This window comes from Callithrix jacchus, chromosome 10, assembly GCF_049354715.1.
Source record: "Callithrix jacchus isolate 240 chromosome 10, calJac240_pri, whole genome shotgun sequence".
Lineage (NCBI taxonomy): Eukaryota > Metazoa > Chordata > Mammalia > Primates > Cebidae > Callithrix > Callithrix jacchus.
In genome coordinates, this window is record NC_133511.1 from 114,817,839 (window position 1) to 114,833,321 (window position 15,483).

At 45.2% G+C, this 15,483-nt stretch overlaps 1 non-coding gene across 1 annotated transcript in view; it reads right to left on the bottom strand.

The window, feature by feature from the left end:
* Window positions 1-2,764: 2,764 nt before the first annotated feature.
* Window positions 2,765-15,483, bottom strand: part of LOC118145502 (uncharacterized) — a 48,919-nt gene continuing 36,200 nt past the window's right edge. Inside the window, exons 4-6 of the transcript XR_013523433.1 lie at window positions 5,852-6,135; window positions 5,252-5,503; window positions 2,765-3,803 (exon numbers count right to left, since the gene is read on the bottom strand). This is a non-coding gene — a transcript (uncharacterized LOC118145502). The remainder of the gene's footprint in view (window positions 3,804-5,251; window positions 5,504-5,851; window positions 6,136-15,483) is intronic.

A 15,483-nucleotide genomic window follows, 5' to 3' on the forward strand; every position in this document is an offset into this window, starting at 1 on the left:
GGCCAAGTCTGCCTTTCCATGATTCTGGGAATTATGGCAATAGCTTCCAGATGTGGTTGGAGAAGTAGGTTTCTTGCAAAAAGATCCAAAGTGGGAGACAAACTGACTCTCTTGTTGATGAATGACAGGATCACCTGAGAATCCATTCTCCCCACAACAGCAGCACACCCAGTTTGATGGGCTATTTGTTAGACTGTGAGCATCAGGGATAAGGAAGTCTGGAAGCCTTTCCTTATCTCCCAGCCACCTCCTGTCACCCTTTTACCTACCATTACCCACCCATCCCCCATTACTCGGTAAGGCACCCTATACATGGTAGCCTCTAATAAATGCACTGGGATTGGAGGACCCTCATTTCTGTAACCTCAGGAGCAATCAGAACTTTCTTAGGGGCCGGGCCCAGTAGCTCACACCTGTAACCCAGCACAATGGGAGGCCAAGGTGGGTAGATCACCTGAGGTCAGGAGTTCGAGACCAACCTGGCCAACATGGTGAAACCACATCTCTACCAAAAATACAAAATATTAGCTGGGCATAGTGGTGGACACCTGTAATTCCAGCTACTCAGAAGGCTGAGGCAGGAGAATTGCTCGAACCCAGGAGGTTGCTGTGAGCCGAGATCACACCATTGCACTCCATCCTGGACAACGAGAGTGAAACTCCAGAAAGAAAGAAAGAAAAGACAAAAGAAGAGAGGGAGGGAGGGAGCGGGGCGGGGAGAGAGAGAGAGAGAGAGAGAGAGATGAAAGAAAGGAAAGAAAAAGAAAAGAAAAGAAAGGGAACTTTCTTAGAACAATCTGAATAATCTGAATGGGCACTGGGTTTTCGTGACTTAGAACAGGAAAGACACCTAAAATGTTACTAGCCCATTGATTCCCAAGCTGACATCAGAGACTGTCGATGATAGACATGGGGAGAGGCAGTATCAGCCCAAGTGAAATGCTGTGGAAATGGTTCATTCTCCTCACCCTATCATAAGATAACCCTCTTTAAATGTCAAGCACCAGCACCACGAGCTTGGACTTTACCAAGTCAGCGTGGGGACCCCGGCTACTCCATGCTGCTCAGCATGCTTTTGATGAATAAAAACTGAGCAGATGAATTCATTACGATTTCGTAAACAAGGTGGGTTAGATCAACAGTCTCCTTCCTTAAAAGGGACTCACTGTGGGGAGAACAGGAAAGCAGGCGAGACGGCCTTTGATGCTGAAAGGTTGTGGCCACGATCTCCTCCATGCACTTGACCTTCGGATGGGGAGAGCAAAAGGGTTTCGTCCAGGTGTCCCTATGCCACCCGTCTTCTCCTCCCATCCCCAAGGTTGGGTGCAGAGGAAGCCTTTGTTTGGCTGAGAGGAGGGACTTGGGCAGGAGACAGTGAGGACAGGAAGCACAGCAGAGGCAGGAAGGAGGCCAGGAAGAGGCTGACAGGACCAGGCTGGCTCACACTCAGCCCTGCCAGCCTTCAGGAGAGCAACGTGGTATTTCTAAAAATATTTACAGTGAGTCTACATTAATGAGATATATATCAGCACTGACAATGGGAGGATGCAGGGCCAGGCCCTCCAGGGGAGAAGACCAGCGCAATCAGCCCAGAAGCTGCACAAAGGCAAGGGGAGCTTGGGGAAAGCCAGCCTTGCACAGCTAAAGGAGGAGATCAAGCCTTCCACCCTGGGGCTCGAACAAGCACCAGAGGCCACAATGCCCCATAAACCGGCCCCATAAACCTCCCTGGAACAGAAAACATTCCACATCCCTGGACCTGCCATGAGCATCTTCAACCTGCATCCCGATCCCAATGCAGTGCAGAAATCTCTACCGCACCCACTCTGAGGACCATCCAGCGGTCTCTTGAATACCTCTGTTGACCAGACACTCACTCCTGCCCCCAGCAGCCCATTTCCATTCCAGTCCTGGCATTCCTGCTCATTCAACCTTCAGAAGAGAAGAGTGGTTCAGAACAAAGAGGCTGGAGTCAGGTCACCACTTACAAGTCACTTTGCCATGGAGCACCAAGGAGTGTGATCATTTCAAGCCTCAGTTTTCTCCTTAAAATAGGGAGTCATTAGAGTCTCTACTGCCCCAGGGCTGATGTAAGGATTCAGCCAGGAAAAGGAGATAGGATGCAGAGAATGCCATGAGGGCCAACGTGCAAAGATGCGAAAGAAAGAATATGACATGTCCTAGGACTAACGTGAGATAAGGTTAAGAAAATTAGCCAATGCCATTTTGCTGCTGATACAGGGCTGCTGCAGAGCTAACCTTGAATTGTGCAGTGGGCGAGCCACTCGCCACGAGGCTGTGAAGCGCTGGAAATGTGGCCAGGTGGATGGAGGGGCACTGCAGGTGTAGAACACACACTGGGTTTCAAAGACTTCATAGAAAAAAAAAAGGGCCAGGCGCGGTGGCTCACGCCTGCAATCCCAGCACTTCAGGAGGCCGAGGCGGGTGTATCGCAAGGTCAGGAGATCGAGACCATCCTGGCTAACACAGTGGAACCCCCATCTCTACTAAAAATATAAAAATTAACCGGGTGTGGTGGCACGCGCCGGTAGTCCCAGCTACTCAGGAGGCTGAGGCAGGAGAATCGCTTGAATCCGGGAGTGTAGGTTGCAGTGAGCCGAGATCGTGCCGTTGCACTCCAGCCTGGGCAACAAAGCGAGACTCTGTCTCAAAAAAAAAAAAGAATATAATATATCTCATTAGTAATATTTTCTATTGATTCCATGTCGAAATGATAACATTTTGGATATATCAAAGTCAATATATTGTTAAAATGAAGTTTACTTCTTTGGTTTCCTTTACATTTTTTTTTTTAAATGGCGTCTTGCTCTGTCGCCCAGGCTGGAGTGTGATTTCACCTCACTACAACCTCCACCTTTTAGGTTCAAGCGATTCTCCTGCCTCAGCCTCCTGAGTAGCTAGGATCACAGGTATGAGCCACCATGCCCAGCTAATTTTTGCATTTTTGGTAGAGACAGGGTTTTGCCATATTGACAAAATGTCTGGATTTTTGGTCTCGAAAATCCTGATCTCAAGTGATCCGCCCACACTGGCCTCCCAAAGTGCTGAGTTTATAGGAGTGAGCCCCCGAGCCCAGCCTCCTTTACTTTTTCAGTGTGTCTCCTAAGAAAATTAAAATCACAGATGCAGCTTCTGCTATATTCCTGTTGGCTCATGCTGAGCTGAAGGATCACATCTAAGCCTTAGGATGCTCACTCTGGAGGCGCTCACTCTGGAGGCATCTTTGAGGGTGGGTCAGGATGGGTAGGTTCATTAGGAAACAGGTACAGTTTTTTATGTCAAAGGTCCATATTAAGGAGAGGACTCCAATTCCAATTTTCCAATCACAGGTAGTTTGTCACAAAGTAGAATCAAAGAGAGATGTGATTTCCCTCCTCCTGTAGTAATAGGTAATGTGTTACATCCTATTAGGTAAAGGGTATTACCAGGCACTGCAAAAGCACACTCAGATGCTTCTCCCTGATGTAAGTTTCAATGTCATCACTTACATGATCTCTGTCTTACAGATTGGTAAACTGAGGTTCAGAGAGTTACTTCACTGGCTCAGGGCCATGTGGCTTCTGAGTAATAAAAAGAGGATTTGAACCTTTGGCTTTGACTGTAGAAGCCTGAGAGCTCTACAGTCAGGATGTGTTTTCCCAGCATGAGGCCTTGCTTCTGCATTCAGACATGACCTACTGTTGCTTCAGTGAAGGGGGGACGGCACAGACATCTCGTAGATGGAACCCATCTCTCACAAGGACAATGAGATTGAGTGGAGAAAAATTCACGTAGGCTCACAGCTGTGATGATAAAAAGATAATTTGTAAAACCATCATGATTTGTAATTACTCATGACCCTTAAACATAAAGATCAAGCCACAAATAACTCCATAATAACAGCAATAACAATAGTAGTTAATAATGCTAGTAACTATTTACAATAGCAATGACTTGGAACCAACCCGAATGCCCATCAATGATAGACTGGATAAAGAAAACATGGCACATATACACCATGGAATACTATGAAGCTATAAAAAAGGATGCGTTCATGTTCTTTGCAGGAACATGGACGAAGCTGGAAGCCATCAGTCTCAGCAAACTAATACAGGAACAGAAAACCAAACACCACATGTTCTCACTCATAAGTGGTAGTTGAACAATGAGGACACATGGACACAGGGAGGGGAACATCACACACTGGGGCCTGGTGGGGAATGGGGGACTAGCGAAGGGAGAGCATTAGGACAAATACCTAATGCATACAGTACTTAAAACCTTGATAGGTGCAGCAAACCACCATGGCACATGTATACTTATGTAACGAACCTGCAAAACCTGCACATGTACCCCAGAATTTAAAGTAAAATAAAAATAAACAAATAATAATAATAATAGTAATGTTTTTTATTTATTAAGTGCTTACTCCACTTCAGCAGGCACTGTTTTAGTAAAGGACCACAATTTTAAAAGTAAACTCTAGAAGCAAAAACGCCTGGTTTCAAATCCTGGTTTTGCCAGTATATGAAGCCTCGGTTTCATCAACTGCAAAATGAGGGCACCCGTATACAGCATTGTCAGAATTATGAGATACTAGGCTTAGATACCAGACTTGGGTTCCTGTCTGGCACAGGGCGAATCCTCGGTTAACAGTGCCTATTACAATAATCTCATTTAATCCCCACAATAACCCAATGGGTAGAGAGGATCAATAGTGATAATATTCCCAGTTCACAGATGCAGAAACTGAGATACGAAACAATAAGAAACTTGTCAAAATCCTTCCATTTCTCAGTATTGGAGATGGGATTCAGATCTTGGCGGGCCAGTTTGAGGATCTGCAGTCTTAGCTACCACAGTAGAGAGCTCCTAATCTTAAACAGTTTGTAAAGTCATATTTTTTTCTTATTTTTTTTTTTTTAAGACGGAGTCTTCCTCTGTCACACAGGCTGGAGGCTGGAGTGCAGTGGCGCCATCAATCTGGGCTCACTGCAAACTCCACCTCCCTGACTCAAGTAATTTCCCTACCTCAGCCTCCCGAGTAAGCTGGGATTAGAGGCGCACGCCACCACGCTCAGCTAATTTTTTTGGATTTTTAATAGAGATGGGGTTTCACCATGTTGGCCAGGCTGGTCTCGAACTCCTGACCTCAGGCAGTCCATCCACCTCAGCCTCCCAAAGTACCCAGATTATAAGCATGAGCCACCACGCCCAGTACTTTTTCTTATTCTTTTTTAATGATACTTACCACGTTCGTTCCTTGAAGTGTAGAAAGTGACTGCCCCACCTGCCCAAGGCTTTGACAGAAGCCAGTGGATGGTCCACAGCTCGGTGTGAGCACAGAGAGGTAGCTGCCCCGGATGCTGCAGGGCTTGGCTGATGAATGACCCATCAGTTTCAGGGTCCCGCGGGTCCACGGGAATCCAGCAGAAATCTACGCTTGCCAAGAAGGCACAACACTAGCGCTACAGCATCTCCCACTCTTAGGACTGCTCGAGGCCTGAGGATGGTTGGGGAGGAGGAAAGAACTGACCTGGCTGAGCCCGCTCAAGCACGGAGCTGCCTCCTGAGCCTGGCTGTTTGGCTGCTGTGTCCCGGACCCCTCGGTGATGCTGACCTCTGGTGGAGATGAGCTGCTCCTCAGCCTTGACCTCCCCCTGAGCTCCAGGAGTCCCAGAGCTGGCTTCTAGCCCTGCCACCGGGAGGCAGACCCTGCAGCCTGAGACCCCAGAGGGACCACCTAAGCCCAACCTCTCTCCTTCTTCCAGGGCCCTGTGGCATCTGGAATTGTCTACCCCGGAGCCTTAGGGCTCAGGGGCTAGAAGAACCCTTAGCAAAAGGAACTTACCCTGCTGATGATTCTGACGCTGAACACACCCTAGAACCCAGCACCGGTCCAGTTTCCGGAAGAATTAAGGCCTTGGCCTCCCCATCTACTTCGGTGTTTTGAGCTACGCATTCTCTTCTGAAATGTGGTTACACTGCACTGTAATAATACAATGTCATATTATGACACTGAGATAGAAAAAGAAATGTTCTTGTCTTATTATTTTCTCTTTGGGTGGTGCAGGAGTAAAACCAAGAGACGTTGAATCATCAATATTATTCATCACTCTTCTCAAGCGTGTCACTCTGTAAAGATAACATATGAACGAGAAAATGTTACCGTTTTATTAAGGAAAACTATGGACTAGGAAGAAAAGTTGCCTTTTTTTTTTTTTTTTTTTTTTTTTTTTTCCTTTAAATAAGCTGACGTTGATAAGAAAAAGTTGAGTCAAGTCCCCGGAGGCCGTAATCTCATTGCTGAGCACCTAGCGCCACCTTGTGGTTGCTCTCAGGACAGCCATCCCAGTTTCCACTCATTACCCACCACTAAAGACATTTATTGAGCATTTCTTAGGTGCCCTTTCACCTGTTTCTTTGCTGAGGCCCTTATCTGAATCTTTTATCTCAATGAACTTTGCACTGAACTATCTTTCGATACACTTACTAATTTTAGCATGGGGAAAAAGACGGCTGCATAGTTGAGCTGGCCCAAGTTAGGTGTCTATGGAGATATTGTTTATCCATGAGCTCTCCCAGTTATTCCAATGTCAGCCCTGAGACCCTAAAGGTCACCCGCAGACTTAACTAGTGAGATCTGTTAAAATGTGTGTGTATATTTTCCCTTCCCTCTTTCTGGAAATACATTTTCCTGTTTCTCAGGCAGCAGCCATTCTTGTAAGACAGGGGAACTTCAGCACACACAGGTTGGAATGGACACAGCTAATTAGTGGAGCAGACCCAGTAATTAGTGACTGAGCCAGATCCGGGGCTTCAGGGCTCTGTGAATCACTCAAAAAATGTCCACTGAGTCCTTCCTCTCTAGGGGACCCTATGCTAAGCTCAATGGTAAATCAAATCCACACCCAGGACTCTGCCCTGGAAAGACAGAGCCTTGCCAGGGAGAGGGGCATCCACTAAAGAATGAGGTAAAAAAAGTAGAGCTGTGAACTGTGCAAAGTATTACAAGGAGAGTTATGTTCACAGACGGGATTTTTAGAGTCTGACTTTCAGAGACTTTAAAGGACTGGAAAAAAATCACGGCCCCCTCCATAATCTATTTTAAATGGAAACAAACGATTTAAAGATTGGTGTAAAGAAAGGCCCAAAAGGTTTATTTTTCCCATAATGTCGTCTTTGAAACTATCTTATGCTAAAAGGAATCAAATAGCATGTGATGAAAACTCAGAGTGACCTCGTTTCTCTAATGCCTGAAATAGATGTTTAGCCAGCCTCTTAGAGAATCCAAGAACAGATACACATATAACAGGTCACAAAAATTTGGAAAGACGTTCCTAAGAAAATGGTAACAGTGCTGAGAGCTACAGGATAAGAAGGCAGAAAGGTGAAAAGCGTGGCAAACAATTACAACAAGCACTGGGCAGAGCGTGTACGATGGTCCTGCAGAGGCTGGGAGCTTGAGAGAGCAGAGGCTGAAAGAAGGCAGGAGGCTGGAACAGAGACAATGAGGACCGTGTTGTAAGAGAAGACAAGGAGCCAGACCACATTCGGCTTTGTGGGACACCTTGAGCAGTTTTGCCTGTATCCTCCAAGCAATGGAAAGCTGTTGAAGGGTTTTCATTGGCAGCACATGGTGACAGGATGCGGTTGGTGTCACACAAAACCACACTGGCTGAATGCCCAACGCGGATAGGACAGAAGACGAGCACCTTAGCCTAGTGCCCTAGTTTGTTTCGTGTTGCTATCACAGAATGGCAGGGACCAGGTATTTTATATGAATAGAAATGTATTGGCTCATGGTTCTTGAGACTGGGAAGTCCAGTGTCAAAGTGGTAGCCTCCAGCCAGGGCCTTCTTGCTGTGTCATCCCATGGCAGAAGGGCAAGAGAACACAAGAGAGCAAGAGGGCAAGAGGACCAGAGCCCAATAAGGCAACGTGAATCCCCAGGAGAGACGATAGGGGCCTGGATGAAGAGTGTGGTAGACAAATGCAGAGAAGTAAGTAGATTTGAGCAATATGTTGGATTGGGTATGGGTATAAGGAAAAGGGAGATGTCAGGATGTCTTGGACTTCTCACTTGCTGGAACTACATAAATATGGTGTGGCTGAACTGGTGAGCAAGGCCCAGTATCTGCTTTCTCCTTTCTCCTTCAGTGATTGCAACAGAGTCCTCTGACACGCCACTTCCAATCTCAGGCTCACTTACCTGTTTTTTTCAGCTCTGGGAGGGCTCTGATGGACCCAAAGCAGGCACAGTTTGATGGCTCCCTCCCCTCTGGCTCCCGCCATGCCCTTCTCATCTGCCACGTGAGCTTCTGCTGATATCACTGGACCTGGCACGGTGCCCATGTTTTGCATGGAAACCCAGAAAAGTGAAAGAGTCGGCACCCCACAGAAAAATGTTTTGACCAATGAGAGAAGCCACTGGAGAAATTCTTCCTGCATTCTCTCCCAGGGGCCTGGTCCCCAGAAACCATTTATACAACTTCATGTCTTGTTTCTCTAGATCGGTCTGTCAACACGGACCCTCGTATGAGCTCTCTCTCCTTTCTTCTTCACTCTGCTTGTTAGTTACTCCTATTTGGAAACCTTCAGCTCCAGACTCTGCTTTCCAGGAAACCCAGTGGTATGGTTTAAATGTGTCCTGCAAAATTGGTGTGTTGGAAATGTAATCCCCAATGCAGCAGTGTTGAGAGGTGGGAACTTGAAGAAGTGATCAGGTCATTAGGGCTCATGGATGGAGTAATGGATGGATTCATGTCGTTGGATAGATCAATGCTCATAAATGGATTAATTCTATGACCTCAAAGTGAGTTAGTCATCATGGGAGTGGGTTTCCAATAAAAGAATAAGTCCAGCCCTCTTCCTTTCTCTTGCTCTCTTGTGTTCTCTTGCCCTTCCACCCTCTGCCATGGGACGACACAGGAAGACGTCCCTGCCCAGATGCTACCACCTTGACAGTAGATTTCCCAGTCTCCAGAACAATGAGCCAATAAATTTCTATTCAAATAAAATACCCAGCCCATGCCATTCTGTTATAGCAACACGAAACAAACTAGGACACTAGGCTAAGGTAGTAATAGAATATCCAAGTTTTAGCTAGGAACACACTACCCAGCTAGAGACTAGATGTTCCGGCTTCCCTCTCAACTACCTGCAGCCTTCTCAGTGTGATATGAACAAAGTGACATGTGCTTCTTCTGGGTCACATTCTTTAAAAAAGGAAATTGCTTACTCCTTATATCCTTTCTCTTTCCTTTCTCATATGGTGGAACATGGACGTCCTAGCAAGCCAGCTTTGACCGTGCAAATGAAGACAACTTCCAAAGGGAAGCAGAGCAGCCAGACGCTGTGTGCAGGAGAGCTGCCCCACCCGACAACTTCTGGCTTATTAACAGAAAGAAAAGGCCAGGCGCGGTAGCTCACCCCTGTAATCCCAGCCCTTTGGGAGGCTGAGGTGGGCAGACCGCAAGGTCAGGAGTTCGAGACCAGCCTGGTCAACATGATGAAACCCCGTCTCTACTAAGGATACAAAAAATTAGTCAGGTATGGTGGCACACGGCTGTCATCCCAGCTACTTGAGAGGCTGAGGCAGGAGAATCACTTGAACCCAGGAGGCGGAGGTTGCAGTGAGCCAAGATCACACCATTGCACTACAGCCTGGGTGACAGGGCGAGACTCCATCTCAGGGAGTGGGTGGGAAGAAAGAAAGAAAAATGACTGTTTTTAAATCACTGTCTCTCCGCCTCATATCTTACCCTGTACCGTAACTCACACTTAGGGAATGGTGGAACAAGACCTGACTTGAGTGCAGTTTGGGGCATGTTGCATTTGAGAAGGTTTTGAGAAATCTAAGTGAAGTAGCAATTGATCTGTTAGCTGTGAGCCCAGATTTCAGAGAAGGTCTGGGCTGAAAATACAAGTTTGTGAATAGACTCCCTATCACGCGTGCTGGTAATTAAAGCCTCTGTGTGTGTGTGGTGGTTTAGAGAGAAGGAAGAGAGTGAGAAGACAAGGTTGCCTATGGTGGGCAGCTTCCAAGGTGACCCCAGTTATCTGCACTTCCTGGTATTTTTGTCCATTTGCAATCTTCTCCACTTGAATGTGGGCTGAACCTAGTGACTCATTTCAAAACAATGAGTCACTAGGCAAAATGGCAAAAGTAATGGGATGTCACATCCAAGACTAGATGACAAAAATACTGACTTCCATCTTGAGTGCTTCCTCTCTCAATAAGTTGTTTTGAGAGAAGACAACTTTCATGTTGTTAGCTGCCTTGGGGACAGATCTATGTGGCAAGGGCCTGAGGGAGGCTTCTACCCAACAGTCAGTGAGGGACTGGGGCCCTTAGTCCAAGCTCTTGTGAAGAACGGAATTCTGCCAACTATCTGTGAGAGGGCTGGGAAGCAGATTCTACAATCCTTCTCAAGCTTTTAGATGACTGAGCCCCAGCCAACACCTTGCAATACCTAGACTGCAGCCATATGAAGCTCTAAGTCAGAAACATCTAGCTAAGCCACAGCCAGGCTCCTGACCCAGAGAAACTGTAAGGTAAAAAGTACCTATTGTTCTAAACTACTAAGTTTGGGGCGAATTTGCTTCTCAGCAATTAATAACTAAGACAGAGACCATGCAAGAGCCTGGAGGACCCCTTCCTTTAGCACCTGGTAGAGGAGAATGAGCCTAGAGCCTTACACATCAGGGCAATCCAGGTGAATGTCAAATGTCTTTATCCATTTTATGCTGCTATAAAGGAATGCCTGAGGCTGAATACTTTACAAAGATAAAGGGGTTATTTGGCTCATGATTTGATGGCTGGAAAGTTTAAGATTTGGCGTCTGCATCTGGTGAGGGCCTCAGGCTGCTTCCACTCATGGTGGAAGGTGAAGGGGAGCCAGCTTGTGCAGAGATCACATGGCCAGAGAGGAAGCAAAAGAGGTTGCTTCCTGGGATGGGATACAAGGCTCTTTTTAGCAACCAGCTCTTATGGGAATTAATGTACTGAGAAATCACTCACCTCTGAGAAAGGGCATTAATCTATTTATAAGAAATCTGCCCTTATGACAAAACACATCCCATCAGGCCCCCACCTCCAACATTAGAGATCAAACTTCAACGTGAGGGCTGCAGGGGAAAAATATCCAAATCATAGCACCAAGTCACAGAATCCAAGAGAAGAGGACTGGTCAGTAAGGAGGGAATAGTCAGCGGTGTTGAGATGCTGCCGACAGATCAAATAGGATGAGAGAAGAATGCTTGATGGACATTGAGATGTGGAAGTCACCGGTGACCTTAGGACATAAGCCAGTATCTCAGGACTGATAGCCCTGAAAACCCCAGCCACTTACAGTCTCTAGAAATATCCTAATAGTATATAGCAAGTGAAACATTAATTCAATAGCTAAAGTTCAATAAAACAGCAAGAGTCTGTGGAACTTGAGCCATGATATGTGTGCTCACTCTCTCACTCGCTCTCGCTCTCTCTCTCTCTCTCTCTCTCTCTCTCTCTCCCCCCCTCCCCCTCTCTTTTTCCCTCAATCCCACATTCTCATTCCAGACAGATAATAGAGGCCTCAATCTGAATGGGTGTGGTCAAAGAAACCTGGCTCCTTCTTCCCTAAGTTCCCAGACAAAGGACATAATATTTCACTGGGAAAGACAGACCACCAGCATTTCTCATTTTCCCAAACTCCAAGAGGCAGAGGACAAACTCCTGGAAATTGTGGACAAAATATCAGGAGCTCACTTTCTTCAGCTAGTCCTTATTCACTGAGCAGAGGTTCACCCCAGGTACAGCAGACTGAAAATATGGGGGTCTTGATTACCTTTAGTTTTAGGGCACAGGTTCCATCCTGGAGGAGGCAATCTGAGAAGAGGGAGAGTTAATCATTATCACTCAGTGCCCTGCTCATAAAGAAAAGGTATCACTCGAAGAGAAGTGGGTCACTATCCCTGTTCCCAGATCTGGAGAAGGGGTTCAAAGATTTTGGCCAGTAAGAGAAGCAGTTAATAAGAACAAAGGGCTCCAAAGCTCTCCCAGGATGAACTGACTTTATCTGAAACAGAGTGTAGGGAAGTTCAAGCCTAAGGGTGCTCTCAGTAACAGTGGAGATTTTGGTAGTAAGCAATAAACGGTGGCTGGTAGCTCCATTAGGGCAGCAAGATAAACCAAAGGCCAGATCATTTACCAGAGATAATCGTGGTAAGAGACAACTAAGAATAGCCTTCCTGGGGTCAGACAAACCTCAAAGTCTTGCCTTTAAAACTACCTCGGCAAAAGTCCTAAATTTAATTGTATCAGACTACAAAGCGATTTATGTTCCAGTGCATTGTGAAAAACAATAGAGAAATCAGATGAAGCCGGGCGTGGTGGCTCACGCCTGTAATCCAAGCACTTTGGAGGCCAAGGCAGGTGGATCACCTAAGGTCAAGAGTTCAAGACCAGCCTGACCAACAGGGTGAAACCCTGTATTTAAAAAAAAAAAAAAAAAAAAAAGCAGAAGAAAGAAAGAAAAAAGAAATCAGATGAAAATTAGTGGAGGGTAAAATCTCGATGTGATATTAGCAGAGTCAGACAGTTTAACAAAGAGACCCAAGAAAAAGACGGTCAAAGACAGTCCTGCTAAGACTAGTCATCCCCGGGCGACTGTGCATGCCCACGGCTACACTCTCTGGGGAGTGACATTACAGGCTTCATATTAAAGGGGAAATAGGCTTCACTAAAGTGGTTCAGCCAGGTCACTAGACAAACAAACACACGAAAACAAGAACAATCCATGGAGGGAAGACAGAATCAGTCTCCAGCATTCCTAAAATATATCACCTAAAACGTCCGGATTTCAACAACAAAAAAATCCAAAGACATGCAAAGAAATGGGAAAACGTGCCCCATACAAGAGGGGAGAAGTAGACACAGAAAATGCCTGTGATATGGCACAGATGCAGATTTCAGAGATGGCAAAGCAGCCATGATAAATGCTTTCACAGAACTAAAGGGAACTATGTTTGAAAAAGTAAAGGAAGGTATGATGACAATGTCTTATCAAAATGAGAGTAAAAATGAAGAGATAGTGATCGTTTTAAAAAGAACCGAATGGAAATACTGAAGTTAGAAACTCACTAAAGGAACTCAACGGCAGATTTTACCTGACAGAAGGAAAACGTCAATGAACTTGAAGATGGGTTAATAATGATTATGCAATACAAAGCACAAAGACAGGAAAAAAATTGAGAAATGAATAAAATAGAACACAGAAATGTAAGATACCATCAAGCACACCAAAACATGCATGCATAGTGAGATTACTAGAAAGAAATGAGCAGGAAAAATACTGAAAAAAGTGGCGGACAAGTTCTTATTTATTTATTTAATTTTGAGAAAGGCTTTGAACTTCTGAGTTCAAGCAATCTTCCCCTCTCAGCCTCCAAGTAGATGTACATCACCAAGTCCAACTAAGTTTTTAAGTTTTTTTTCAAGATGAGGCCTCACTATGTTGCCCAAGCTGGTCTTAAATGTGTGGCCTCAAGCTATCCTCCTGTTTCAGCCTCCCAAATCACTGGAATTACAGACGTGAGCCACCACTCCCAACAAAAAATATTTGCCACCTAAGAAGCTCAGTTAACTCCAAGTAAGATAAATATACAGCAATTCACATCCAAACACATCATGGTAAAAATGCTGAAAGCCAGAGATAAAGATAAAACTTGAAAGCAGCAAAAGAAAAATGACTTGTCAGCTAGAAGACAGCTCTAAAAACATTAGCAGTCAACTATCAGAAACAACAGGTGCCAGAATTCAATAGGGCTACATACAAAGTGCTAAAAGAAAAAAAAAAATGGTCAACTAAGAAACAAATATCCAGCAAAAACAGTAATAAAAAGACTAACAACACAATTTTTAAATGGGCAAAGGATCTGAAAAGACTTTTATCCAGAGAAAATACACAAATGGCCAATAACCATGTGAAAAGAGGCTCAACACCATTAACTATCAGGAAAATGCAAAGCAAAACCACAGTGAGAGACAATTTCATAGCCAGTAGGATGACTGTAATCAGAACCATAGACAATAAGAAGTTTTGGTGAGGATGGAGAAAAAGGAACCCGCATTACACTGCTAGTGGAAACATAAAATGGTGCAGTTGCTTTGGAAAACGAGCTGGCAGTTCCCCCAGATTCCTTGCCATATGACCCAGCAATTCCACTCCTAGGTATATACCCAACTGTTATTGTCTAGATGTTTATGTTCCCCCAGAATTCATACGCTGAAATCCTAAACCCCAAGATGATAGTGTCGGGAGGTGGGGGCCTCTGGAGGTTGATTAGATCATGATGTGGGAGCTCTCGTTAATGGGATTAGTACTCTAATTTTTTTTTGAGACAGAGTTTCACCTTTCACCCAAGCTGGAGTGCGATGGCACGATCTTGGCTCACTGCAACCTCCACCTTCCGATTTCAAGCAATTCTCCTGCCTCAGCCTCCCGAGTAGCTGGGATTATAGGCACCTGCCTCCACGCCCAGCTAATTACTGTATTTTTAGTAGAGACAGGATTCACCATGTTGGCCAGGCTGGTCTTGAACTTCTGACCTCGTGATCCACCCACCGTGGCCTCCCAAAGTGCTGGGATGGTATTACAGGCATAAGCCACTGCACCCAGCTGGGATTAGTACTCTTACAAAATAAGCCCCGGAGAGCTTCCTTGCCCCTTCCGCTGTGAGATGACACAGCAAGAGGTGCCCTCTATGAGGAACAAGCCCTCAGCAGACACCAAATCTACCAGTGCCTTTGATCTTGGATTTTCAAGCCCCCAGAACTATGGCAAAGAAATGTTTTCTGCTTATAAGCCACCAAGCCTATAGTATTTTTGTCATAGCAGCCCAACAGACTACAATACCAAGAAAAATGAAAACATGTGTTCAAACAAAAATGTATACATGTATTTTCAGAGAAGCATTATTCACAGTAGCCAAAAGAGGAAAACAACTCAGAGGCCTATCAACAAAAATGTGGCACATCCACACGACGGAATATTATTTGGCAATAAAAAGGAATGAAGTACTAATACGTGATGCAGCATGGATGATCCTTGAGAACACTGTGCTAGGTGAAATAAGCCAGTCACAGAAAACCACATTGTGTACGATTCAATTTATAGAAAATGTCCAAAATAGACAAATCTATTTTTAAAAAGTGTATTAGTGGTTGCCTAGGCTGGGCAGGAAGAAGGGGAGGTGAAAAGGGCAGTGACTGCTAATGGGTGTGGGATTATTTTTGCAGAGTGATAAAAACGCTCTAAAATTGATTGTAGTGATGAGTGCATTCTTTAAAAAAATTGAATTGTACACCTTACACTCCCATCAACGTGTATAAGCATTCCCTTTTCTCAGCAACCTTCCCAGCATCTGTTATTTTTTGACCTTTTAATTCTGACTGGTATGAGATGGCACCTCGTTGTGGTTTTGATTTGCATTTCTGTA